Raw genomic sequence first — 12,471 nt, 5'->3', positions numbered from 1 at the left:
TTGAAGGGATATGCCTCAGGGCAATTAATAACATATACCCAGTAGTGTAGTGGCAAATTGAGAAGTACAGGGTCCCTTTGTGAGTCATGCCACCCCTTCCACTGCCACCCCTTCTAAGGTTATACCACTGACACTACTGGGGCCTGCATAACTGACTTGCAAAGCTACAGCAATAAAGAAAACCCCCCCCCCGAAATGTTGTATGGAAGCTTCACCCACTCATCTCAGTCCTCATGGATGGATCCCTTCCCATTCGATTCACCAGCAAACATAGATTAACCAACCCCCTTGCACACTCCCTTAGCCCTAAAATTACCCATCAGTCTTCCACAAAATAATCATCTCTCCCCCGTCCCGAAACAAGACTCACCAGCTAAGTACTGTGGCCTACAAGTACTTTACAACCTGCATTTTTATAATTTCATATAGACAGCAAGTAGGAGTTTTGTCAAGTCTCTGACAAACCACCCTGCATGGCTGATGGCCTGTTTTGGTCACAGACTTCATAGGCTGGCCGGCCTTTGTCAGATGAGACTACTACAGGTAACTTTCCTTTTTCTTTTTTTGGAGACAACTTTCTCAGTATACTAAAGAAAGCAGTTAAGCCAGTCTAGGAAGACAGAGAGGAAGACAGGAAACTGCCTTATACTGAGTCCATCTTGCTCAGTATTGTCTGCACTGACTGGCAGCAGCAATCCAGGGTTTCAGGCAAGAGTGTCTTCCAGCCCTACCGGGAGATGCCAGGAGTTCAACCTGGGATCGTCTGCATGGAACGCAGCTGCTCTGCCACTGAGCCAAGGCCCTTCCCCATTTAATTTTCATCAAGGAATTTTTAAAAAGCATATTGTGGTTTTAGAAGCTCATTTGTTGAAAGATCCTTCCACGCCTTCTCCACCCCAAGGTTATGTACCTAGAATGATAAAATGACCTTAACATGAATTATTTAAAGCCAAAGAAAGAAATTAGTAACCTATTTTATCAAGGTAAATCTGCTATGGTATCATGCAACCCAATCACATGGATGTTTACTCATAAGCAAGCCCCACCGTGATCAATAATGCTTACTCCCAAGTAAACCAAGTTAGCTTTAAACATGTTGGTGTTGCTGCCTTCCTAGCTAAGAAAATTGATTCCTCGTTCGTTCCTCCCACAGCAGCAGCATCCATTCCACACAGGGAGCAGATAGGCTGCAATCCCGTACATGTCTTCTCAGAAGTAAGCTCCATTGGGTTCAATTGACTTACTCCCAGGTAAGTGTGTATTGGATCGCAGCCTAAGTTTGTTGACAAGAGTTTTGTTGGAGCAGAGTTTGACAGAGAAGGGAAGACACTGCTTTGAAAAATCTGCTGCTCATATAACAAACTGAGGCAAGAAGCACCCATTTTCCTTCTGCATTTGCAAATTATAATGCTTTGCATCAGGAATACTTTCAGACACATGGGGAGAAGGGAATTGGAGGGGGAGGAATTGGGAAGATCTCACAAACTTCTAAAGCCTCTTTTTTTAAGAAAAAGAGGAAGGGCACAATTCTTCACGTCTTTTGGATGGTTTGCAACGAATGTGTCCCTCCTCCTCTTCTGAAACCTGAACTGATCCATCACCTCCGGGAGGGGGTAAAATCACCAAAAGCAAGCACATCTAATTCCTTCCTAGACTGGGTGATTTGAAGTCAAAATAGTCATTCCTGGGGTCGCAATTGCCTTCCACCCTCCCCCTGTCTAAACTCCTTCTCTCACCCTCCATCATCCTCACCACGTGTAAACTTCTCTCAAGTGCAGAGTCCCTTCACACCGTGCCACTACAGATCTGCCACCCCTCCTCTGCTACTGTGGAAAAGGAGAAGGCAGGAGCCCCTCCCCCCGGGCACATCCCTACAGTGAAGGCCACAGCAATATCCTCCCCAGGAGTGCTAGCCCAGGAAGAGGAAGAGCCACACTGCAGGGCAAGAGACAGGCTGTGGACAAATATCTGCTTAATTTCACCCCCAGATTTTTTGCCGCCTTCTGCCTGTCTCTTGCCCTCCGGTGTTGCACCTTCTCTTCCTCCTATGCCTGCTGAGAGAAGCTTTGCAGAAGCCTCTGCTGTATGGTTTGGCTGGGGAGCCCCCTCTCCTCCTGTCTTCTCCTTCGCCCTGGGGTGTGTGTGTGTGAGTGGCTGGTGGATTGGAGGGGGCCGGCAGGGGGCCAGCTGTAGAAAAAATCACAAGATGACACATCCTCCCTCCAAAACACACTTTCACATACCCCACTTTCTTCTCTTGGCCTTCAGTAGGAGGGGCAAGACTTTCATGCCACTATACCTTTTTTAGGAGAAAACTATGCCAAAGGATTAAATTACTCATGGAGGCCATTTGTGTATCATTGCCTATAATAGCCATTTGTCTGCTAAATTGCCTTTCAGTTCAGAACAGAGATGGGGAACAACACCTGGAGGGCCACAGGGTCCTCATGCCTGATTGAGAAGGGAAACAGAGCAACTAAAAAAGAAGGCAGCAATTTCTTCATTTTCAGGGGGCTAACTAACCATGCTAAAAGCATGTATATTTGGAATCTAAAAGAAAAAAATTAACAAACAAACCAAAATGGCCTTGGTTCCAAGGCCTGCAGAATGTTGAAAGCATAGGGGTAGGAACTCATTCCACTGTCTGGAAATGGAATTTCTGGGCTCATATTGAATGCCAAACACATGAATGGCTATCTCTGCTAATACCATTGTTTCCAAAGGCCTGCTCTCACTTCTCCAGTGAGCAGGGAGAGGGCTAAAGGAACTGTGTGAACCCAAAAATTAAGTCAATGGGTGAGGGCTAGGGTTACCAGATGTCCAGTTTTCGGCCAGATATTCCGGGTGAGTTAGCATAATCTCCGGACTCTCACCTTTCTTTTCTTTTTTTTAAATTAAGTTTCCAGGTGGTCTGGTACTCCAGATATACACCAAAACGTCAGCCGCCGCCCTCGCAACTTACATGAAATGATCTCTTTGCTGGCTGTTCTAACCCTGTCCTTTCAGGTTTGTAGCCAGTAAGTGAAGTCAGAGTTGTGATTGACAAGGGATTTCTGGGCCTGAGAAAGGATTTCTAGGTCTCCATTTCTGGGGGCCCTTATATTCCATTGCAAAGGTAGAAAAGGATTTTTTCCTGTTTATCTGAAAATCTCATAAACTGAGTAAGTACCAAGTTTTTTTTTCTCTTGTGTTCACAAGTTTAAATTTTCCTGGGCTGTTGAAGATGGCAGTGAATTCAATGAATTCAATAGGACTTACTTTTGAGTAGACTGTGTTGGCTGTCTGTCTGTCTCACCAGAGTTGGCTGTGGAGACCTTGTCCAAGTGCCTGGAATCCGTGAGTGGATGGATGGGAAGGAACAGGCTGAAGCTCAATCCTGACAAAACCGAGGTGCTACTCGTGGGTGACAGGGGAAGGTTGGGTATTGTTGACCTGGAACTCAGTGGGATAAGATTACCCCTGAAGGATCAGGTCCGCAGCCTTGGGGTTGTTCTTGATTCCAAGCTGTCCATGGAGGCTCAGATTTCAGCAGTGAGCCGGGCAGCTTGGTATCAACTACATCTTATCCGGAGGCTGCAACCCTACCTCCCTATTCATCAGCTCCCACTGGTAGTACATGCCCTGGTCACCTCTCGATTGGACTACTGCAATGCGCTCTACGTGGGGTTACCCTTGAAAACGGTCCGGAAACTACAGCTGGTACAAAATGCGGCGACTCGTCTGCTCACAAATAGCCGCCGCCGTGACCACATTATGCCGGTGTTAGTTCATCTACACTGGCTTCCAGTTGTTTTCCGGGCCCAATTCAAGGTGTTGGTATTAACCTTTAAATCCCTATACGGTCTCGGCCCAGTTTACCTGAAGGAACACCTCCAGTACCACCAATTAAGCCGCCTGACCAGATCAGCCACGCAGGGCCTTCTCTCAGTACCACCAAAAAAAACAGCTAGGTTGGTGGGAACTAGGGAGAGGGCATTCTCAGTGGCGGCCCCCACTCTCTGGAACTCCCTCCCATTCGATCTTCGACATGCCCCCTCCCTGGATGCATTTCACCGAGCATTAAAAACTTGGCTTTTTGAACAGGCCTTCGGGACCTCCGGGGTGGGCTAATCTTTATCAATATTACTGAATGCCCGTTGTTTATACACTGTTTTATGATGCTGTATTGTATTTGCTCTGTATTTTAAATTGTAATTTTACTGGAATTTAATTGTGTACGTCGCCTAGAGTGACTTCGGCCAGATAGGCGACACAAAAATTAAATTATTATTATTATTATTATTATTAGACATGGTTAGGATTGTGCTGTAAATTAATGGGACTTTTGAGTGAACATAGTAAAAAAGTGTGTTTGTGTTGTAAATCTTTCTCTTCCTCTCCAATCCTATTTTTAAAGCAATTAGGCAGGGTTTACATAGATATCACTGCTTTTATTATGTAGGAAACTAATACTGATTTTATTTTTTAAAAATGTTCTGCAATGACCACCTTATTTGGACAATAAACTATTATATGGGGTCTATGTATTTTTACATCTCTAATGTGTGTGTGTGTGTATGGAGTCTTCCCAACAGCCCTATTAGGTAGGATTACTGACTGGAAACCAAGGCAGCTCACAACAAGAAATAAATCCTTTTAAAATCCAATGACCATAAAAACAAGTATAAACAGTTGCAAAACAGCTTAAAGTGGCATGATTCTGAATTTTGGGTTGGGTGAGTGTTCCTTATCACTTGAGGCTGCTGTTCTGTGCACGCTTCCCTGTTTGAGTAAGACCCATTGAATACATTGGGACTTGCTTCTGAATAAACAAACGTCGGATTGCACTACAAATATCTTTACAGGTTGTGTAAATAACATTTTTGACAATCATGCTTATATAAATATTTCTTAAAGAATCCTGGGAAGTGTAGTTTCCCCTCACAGTTATAGTTCCCACCACCCTTAACAAACTACAGTTCCCATGATTCTGTGGTGGGATACATGTGCTTCAAATGGGTGTTGAATGTGCTTTAAATGAATGGTGTGGATCTGCCCTAGGTATGATATGCATTCATTAGTGAATTGAAAAAAACAATTTTAAAAGATACTTTTTTAAACAGGGGAAGGGCTGTAGCTCAGTGGTAGGGCACCTGCTTTGCATGCAAAGGCCCAAAATTCAAGTTCTGGAAAATACTATTGCCTGGAATCCTGGAGAGCCAATGCTAGACCATGTCATCAGTACTGAGGTAGATGGTATCAAATGGCCTGAATCAGTATAAGGTAGATTCTTTTGTTCCTAAAAGTGGAAAGAGACCCAAGGGCCACAGTGACTCCAAAATTTGTTTATGTATTATATTTGCAACATTTATATAGGGCTTTAATGTAAAAAAATCTAAAAGGGATTTACAGAAGGAATTAAAACAATAAAATTATTGGCAAAAACAGTTAAAGGCAGGTATTTAAAAACGTTCAAAATATATGAAAACACAACAGCTTCTACATGCTGGGATAGGCTTGCCTAAACAATAATGTTTTTAGCAGGTGCTGAAAAGAGTACAATGAATGTGTCTGCCTAATGTCAATAGGCAGGGAGTTCCAAACAGTAGGTGCTGCCACACTAAAGGATTGTTTTCTTACAAGAGCAGAACAAGTACTATGTGGCACACGTAGCATGGAAAGCATACCTTGAACTTGGCCTGGTAGCAAATCAGCCTCCAGTGCAGATTTCGGAGCAGAGGTATTATGTGCTGATAGCATCTCACTCTTGTCAGCAATCGTGCCACAGCATTCTGCATTAACTTCAGCCCTTGGGTCAGGTTGTGCTGCATGGGGATTTCTGTGACCTTGGCTGACTGGCTGCCAGGAGTTTTTCAGTGTTGGTTTTTGGTTAGGAATTCTGACTGAGTTTTCTGCCTTACTCATAGGAACTGTGTTGTTGGTATGGTATTGCATTTAGGAAAACATCACTGTCTTTTATTTTTCTGTTTGCATTTCATTTCCCTTTAACCTCATTCCTTTACATCCATAGAATGAACAACAGTGGTTCCATGCTCTCAGCTCAACCCCCTTAAACCCACTTGATGATGAATGGTATGTTTCTTGCCAAATAGTGGTAAAAGAGAATTCACATATTTGGAAGTGTGGCTGCAACAATTGTTGTTGTTCCCAAGCTGCTATCTGTGAAGGTAGATCAAAACACGTGTTTTCTCTCTGTCAATCATTACTCACTGGAATTGGGTTAGCTGTCAAAGTGAGTTTATAGCAGCCCACAAGGTAGACAGAAAAGGGTAGAGAATCTTCTTATTCATATTCATTTCTCAGACCTCCTTTGGAAGTGAAGGGTCAAATCTGTAAAGAGGTTTGGAGCAGCCATGTTGAATGGTACAGGCAGGACATTGCAGGAAGGGGGTTGCCAACCCTGCCTGGATATGGATATCTTTGCAGAGGATCCCTAGTCAAGCTTTACCAACAGCACAATCCAAATCATATCTACTCAGAAGTCCTGTTGAGTTCTATGGAGCCTAATAAGTGTGTTTAGAATTGCAGCCTTCAGGGGCATCCATCTTTACTTCTGCATGCTCCCATCTAATATTTCTACAACACTAGGCTCCTTTCTTCCTACAATGGCCTTCTGGTGACTGGGCTGGCCTGAGGGCATTTAAATCCTTCTTGCCAGAATCAAGTAGGCTAGATTAAATGTTCCCTACCCAGGCTCTCTCTTTCAGCTAAGATTTCTATTTTAATTTCCTATCAGAGAAATGTTTTTGTTTGAATTGCATGCTCCAAGCAACTGTGGTTGATGTTTAACGTATCATGCTTAATGACATCACTTGGGCCCGCCCCTGTGACATCACTATGACCTGCTCCCATGACATCACTAGGGCCCGCCTCTGAAATCTCAAGCTTTGGGATGCTTCTGACCTGCCAACCTTAGTGAGGGCAGTTGAATCATGGAATGTGGAAGGTGTCACATTTATTGATCTTTAAATTTATATCCTGCCTTCACTTTGAAAAGGAGCCTAGTGTGGTGCTGATAAAACACAAAAAACATCTTTTTTTTAAAAATCTTACAAACAAAACATCTTTAGAAACAATTACAATACAGATGCCAACTGGGATAAAAGGGTTGTTGAAAGAGGAATGTCTCCAGTGGGCGCTGAAAAGACAACAGAGATGGCACCTGTCTAATATTTAATGGGAGGGAATTCCGAAGGGTTGGTGCCACAACTCTAAAGCCCAAATTCCTATGTTGTGTAGAACAGACCTCCTGGTGAGATGGATTCATAATGGGTGAGATGATCTTTTGAACAAGGGGAGAGAATAGAAGGGGAGAAAGCGAAGAGGTGGTCCTTGAAGGTACAAAACCACGAAGGGCTTTGTAAAACCAGTACTTTGAATTGAGCACACCAAGAGAATGGGGAACTGTGAAGATGATGAAGTACTGACATATGTTCACAACACCCAGTCCAATTAATACTCTTGAAGCCATATTTTGTACCAACTGAAGTTTCTAGTCAATTTTTTAAGGCAACCATACATTGTATTTTGTTGCATACGCCTCTTATGACCATTATAATAATGGCTATGCTTGTTCTGATACTCTATGTCCAGGGTACACAAATTTAACATTTCTTGCTTTATTAGTAGTGCTATGTGCAAGTCTACCAAGAGTAGCCACATTCCAAAAATGTTAAATAATTTTATCCAACTGGTATCCAAAAGTAAACTATACGCCCACAAAATCTTATCCCAAAGCATCTCATAATTTGTGTTGACACAGTATCATTGTATCTTGTTGTTCTATTTATAAACAGTAAAACCAGCGTGACTGTCTAAAAAAAATGGAAATGGACTGCCTTCAAGTCGATTCTGACTTATGGTGATGCTATGAATAGGGTTTTCATGGTAAGCAGTATTCAGAGGGGGTTTACCATTGCCTTCCTCTGAGGCTGAGAGGCAGTGACTGGCCCAAGGTCACCCAGTGAGCTTCATGGCTGTGTGGGGATTCGAACCCTGGTCTCCCAGGCCGTAGTCCAACACTCTAACCACTATACACACTGGCTCTCGACTGTCAAAAAGGGTATGAAAAAATTAATTTCAAGAACAACACACCTTGTTTTTATTAACTGCAATTTTTGCTTCATTCCTGCATTTTTCCTAGGGTAATTTGTCACGCTCTTATTTCTAACAGTTAAATAAGAACACAGTTTTTTTAAAAAGGGGTTCCCTCCACAAAATAACTTTTATGCTGATAAAATGCTATTTCACCTTTGCTCTCATATTTCTGGCTAAAAAATGTTCCATACTTTTTGAAGTACCTGCAGTATTTTGTTCATCATCAGTGCACATTGGAGCTTCAGCAGCTCTCTTTATTAAAGCTGTCAGCTCTGATCACTGCAGCTGCATTCTTCATCCTGTTCTTCCTGGGAATGCAAACTTGAAAGTTAGTCTAAATGAATTGCTCTTAGCAGTAATAACACTTGGCAATTTCTCATGCGGCTATCACAAGCAATTTGGACAGCATGTTGTATTTAAATCTTTTATTCTCATTTGCTGCTTTCCAAAAAAAACACCTTGGAGGCATTCCTTCTACCTCAGAATGTCTTGTACTTGTTAACAAGAGGGCTATATACTAGATTACTAATTCCTTTGATGAGAGAGACACTTTCAGAAAAGAAGAATCCTTTGTCTGATAATAGGGACCTTTAACTTTTCAATTTGATCTCAGTGACGTGGAATTGTTAAAAAAAAAAAAAGGAATTTTTTATACAGGCTTCTTCTACCAAAACTGTGAATGCTAGGTTTGTCATGCCTGCTCAGTTGTTTCAAATTACATCATCACAGGGATTCCACTAGTAGATCAAGACTATTTAAAAGGCCATCACATTTAGAATAATCTTTGTACAGTAAAAACCCTGCAGAATGTGACCTGCTAAGTCAAATACAGCCCAACAACTGTCTGCTCAGAGTTCAATCACCCTCCCCCAATTCAACACTTTCAAGTAAAATAGACTGTATATTTAACATTGAAAAGCATCTATGGCAGACCTGCACAGGTTGTGACCCACCAGGTTTAACACAGGCCCCCAGCCATGGTGGCTTATTAATTGCTCACTAAGCGTCATTGCTCACTGGCTGCTGCAAAAATTGGGTGACATGAAATCTCTGCTCCCATGTCTGATCGATGCTGTTACATACATGCAAGTACCACTCAATGTTGTAGTTGCTGAGTGATATGCATGCATGCATGAAGTTATTCAAAGCTATGCTCACGCATTTGCACCTATTAACACACTGTTAATAGCTTAAGCAAGCCAGTTTTGGCTTACACAGCGTTCAGAAAAGGACGTGGAACAGTCGTCCCAGGATTGTATCACTTCATAATGCAGGTCAGGGGTTGTGTGCTTTCATACTGATCCATGATGAAAATAAACACTGTCCAGTGTAGCAAGTTAGGGAAAACTCTGGCTTGCAATGCTTCTCTTGATAGAATGACTCTCCTCAGAATATTTGAGATGGGTAAGCAGTCAAACATACAGGGCTTATCCACATGGGAACATAACTTCGTGCTAAAGACACTATTTTTACCTTCGTTTTCTGTTTGCATCGTCTACAGTAAGGGATTAATGCTAGCTGCAAATATGGTGTTTTCTAGTCACACTTGAGGGGAAGCATCAATCATGCATTTTTCTAAAGACCATGCCCTCTAATTTAATATTCCCACTCCCTCTCGTTACCTGGCAACCAAGCATGCTTAGTTTGTTCTACCAGCAAGTTTCATTAAAAAAACGCCAACAACTCAAGAATGTAATTATTTGTATTTTCACTGGTGCAATACAGATGAAATACAAATCTTTGTTTGAGCAGGGTTATGCTTTTGTGCACAAATTAGGGAGGGAAAGAAAATAAAGGCATTGTTTGCAGCAACATAAAAGAAGCTTACAGAATGGGAGAGAGGAGTTTCTCATCACACAGGAAATGAAATGAAAGAAGGGAGGAGGAGGAAGTGGGCATGGAGAGGGGAATGATTGACACACCCACCTAAAAGCATTGGAGCACAGTGTCTGCAAACCCTAGAGATACAGAGTGAAGATGTTTTTTCCTACCCTTTTCAGCTTATCAAAGGATTGGATTAGTACAGATTTACACGGGAGAACTGTGTGATAACTTCTGCTTCCCAGTTATATCATGTGGCCCATGTGAATTAAAAGGGGATGCAAGTAGTACCAGACACACAGTAAATCGCTTTGTGGATAAGCCCACAATTGCCCTAATCCCTTTGGGGACTGTAGCACATGCATTTTCTTCCAATCCACTTTAATAGTTCGTAGAATTGCATTAAAAATACAGAAATAAAAATTCTAATCTTACACCCATTCTGCATGATAAGAGCCATTGAGGGGAAAGAAGTAAGGGTTAAATGGTAAGTACCCAGATATCTTAACTTTGTCAAAACCTACTTAAAACAGCTTCTGTTTGCATCTTTTTCTCCCACATAATCCTTTTGATGGATTGATGAATAACTCCTATTTAGACACAATGAAAGCCGTTTTTCACAAGTATGAATATCACCACTAATTATTTCGGTCAGTAGAAACAGCAGGGTTGACAATAACAGTGATATTTAGAAAAAAGCTGAAATTGCCAACTGTTATCCTTTTCAGCATGTTATAGAAATAACACATGCTGCATAAAATAGAAATGTAGAATCCAAACATGAGAATGGACCAAAAGGCCATGTCATCAAAACCCCTCAACACAATGCAGGTCCATATCTATGTCATCTCAGCAAAGATCAACCTATGCAATTTCCAGCACAGCATGCAATATTTAGAGAGCATGTGTACTGCATAGCAATGTCAGAGGAGCAATGTCAAGAATACATGGCAAAACAAACAAACACATATATTTAAATACAAATATCATGGTTCCTAGTCAGTCTGACCCAGAGAGAAATTCTTTCACACGCCCCATGTCTATGACAATTAAAACTTGTATGAGCATACGAAAAACTCATCTTCTTATTCATTGCAAGGAAACTTAAGAGTCCATGTCTGCACTAAAACTACCAGGTTTATAGGTAACAGCATAATCTTGATCACACCTACTGATAATTAAGTCCTATTGAAATCAGTGGGGCTTACTTCCAGGCACATGGTGTTAGGATTGCAACCTAAATCTGTGATGCATCATGGGAAGGAAGAAAATCAGTAACACAGTTGCAGAAATCCATTCCTGATCCAAATAGTCAGAGGACATTTAGCCAAGTTTTTGCACTTTCACTGAACACCCTATAAGTAAAATTTGAGTTGTGATCCCACTATGAAATAGACTGGTCAAGAAGTTCCCATTGTCATATGCAAAATCATACAATTTTCCCAAACAAATGGACTTTTTTTATTTATGAAAATATTTATATACAGCTATTCTTAAAAATATATCAAAGCTATTTACAACATATAAGTACACAAGAAACCCATGCAAAATTTAAAACCAGAAATCATTAATTAACTATTGCAGAAAGATATCTTCTCAATTGCCTTATCAAACGACTTACGAAGCCTGGTGAACCAAAAGACACAAAAAAGAAAGAGAGCTCATAATCCCACAAGATGGCTTTTCCTTCATATTTATTCTGGATGCTACACAAGAATACAAAATTATGAAATATTACTCTGAATGTGAATCCTGTTTAAGTGGGATGCTAAAGCTGGTATTACAACAACAACCAGTGGAAACTAGCAGAGAAATAAAGTGCTAAGATCGAATGGGCTATCCCTTTGGAGCTCTCGGCTTTTAAATGTGATGGAACCTAGAAGGGGTAGTCAAGCCCATGGAGGATGTAAGGATTCTGTTGGGCCAAGAAGCCTATTGGGACAAGCTGCTTGCTTTCTTGGATCTGTTCAGATTATGGAATGTCCTGTCTCTGGTGCCCTTGTTCTCCAGTCCATGCTTCCTCCTCTTAGACTGGACATAGCCCCAGTTTGCTTCACTTGCTTACTGACTACTCTCATCTTCAACTCAAAACCTCAACTCAGGATCTGCCTCCACAACCAAGCCAGGACACAATGTAAGCCTTTTCTGCGTCAGTTGTGAAGAACACATTATGTTTAGTGAAGTTTCAGGAATATATAATGTAAAGAAGCTCCCAAATGGGCAAGTATAGAAATTACATTTACCTGATGTAAACTGTCAGTTCAAAGTGAAAAATAAAAATAGGCCAAATATATGAACTACATGACAAATGACGTAAACTGCTTTCTAACAAGAACTTGGTGATATCCTTTTAAAGAGGAACTTGGTAACATCCTTCATTATACAGCCACAAGAGTGGCTGTTGTATATTATACTCAGCATGGAATTTTTGCATTCCACAATGTTACATTAAAAATTCCCTCCACACCATTCTGCTGCTTTCCATAAGCTCATTTCATAAGCTCAGAAACACTTCCTTGTTTTGTGTTTCGCCATAAAAACTTAGAGGGTTGT

At 41.4% G+C, this 12,471-nt stretch overlaps 1 protein-coding gene across 8 annotated transcripts in view; it reads right to left on the bottom strand.

The window, feature by feature from the left end:
• Positions 1-12,471, bottom strand: part of DLGAP1 (DLG associated protein 1) — a 554,365-nt gene that overhangs the window by 264,514 nt on the left and 277,380 nt on the right. For 5 of the 8 annotated variants that reach the window (XM_061596062.1, XM_061596071.1, XM_061596069.1 and 2 more), the window contains one exon: positions 8,301-8,405. The exons of the other annotated variants lie outside the window; for them this stretch is intronic. The gene's annotated coding sequence lies outside the window, so the exon portion shown is untranslated. The remainder of the gene's footprint in view (positions 1-8,300; positions 8,406-12,471) is intronic. 8 annotated transcript variants of the gene reach the window in all.

The sequence above is a fragment of the Rhineura floridana genome, chromosome 1 (genome assembly GCF_030035675.1).
Source record: "Rhineura floridana isolate rRhiFlo1 chromosome 1, rRhiFlo1.hap2, whole genome shotgun sequence".
Classification (NCBI taxonomy): domain Eukaryota; kingdom Metazoa; phylum Chordata; class Lepidosauria; order Squamata; family Rhineuridae; genus Rhineura; species Rhineura floridana.
The sequence above is the reverse complement of the archived record's forward strand: the minus strand, read 5'-3'. Positions and strand labels throughout refer to the sequence as shown.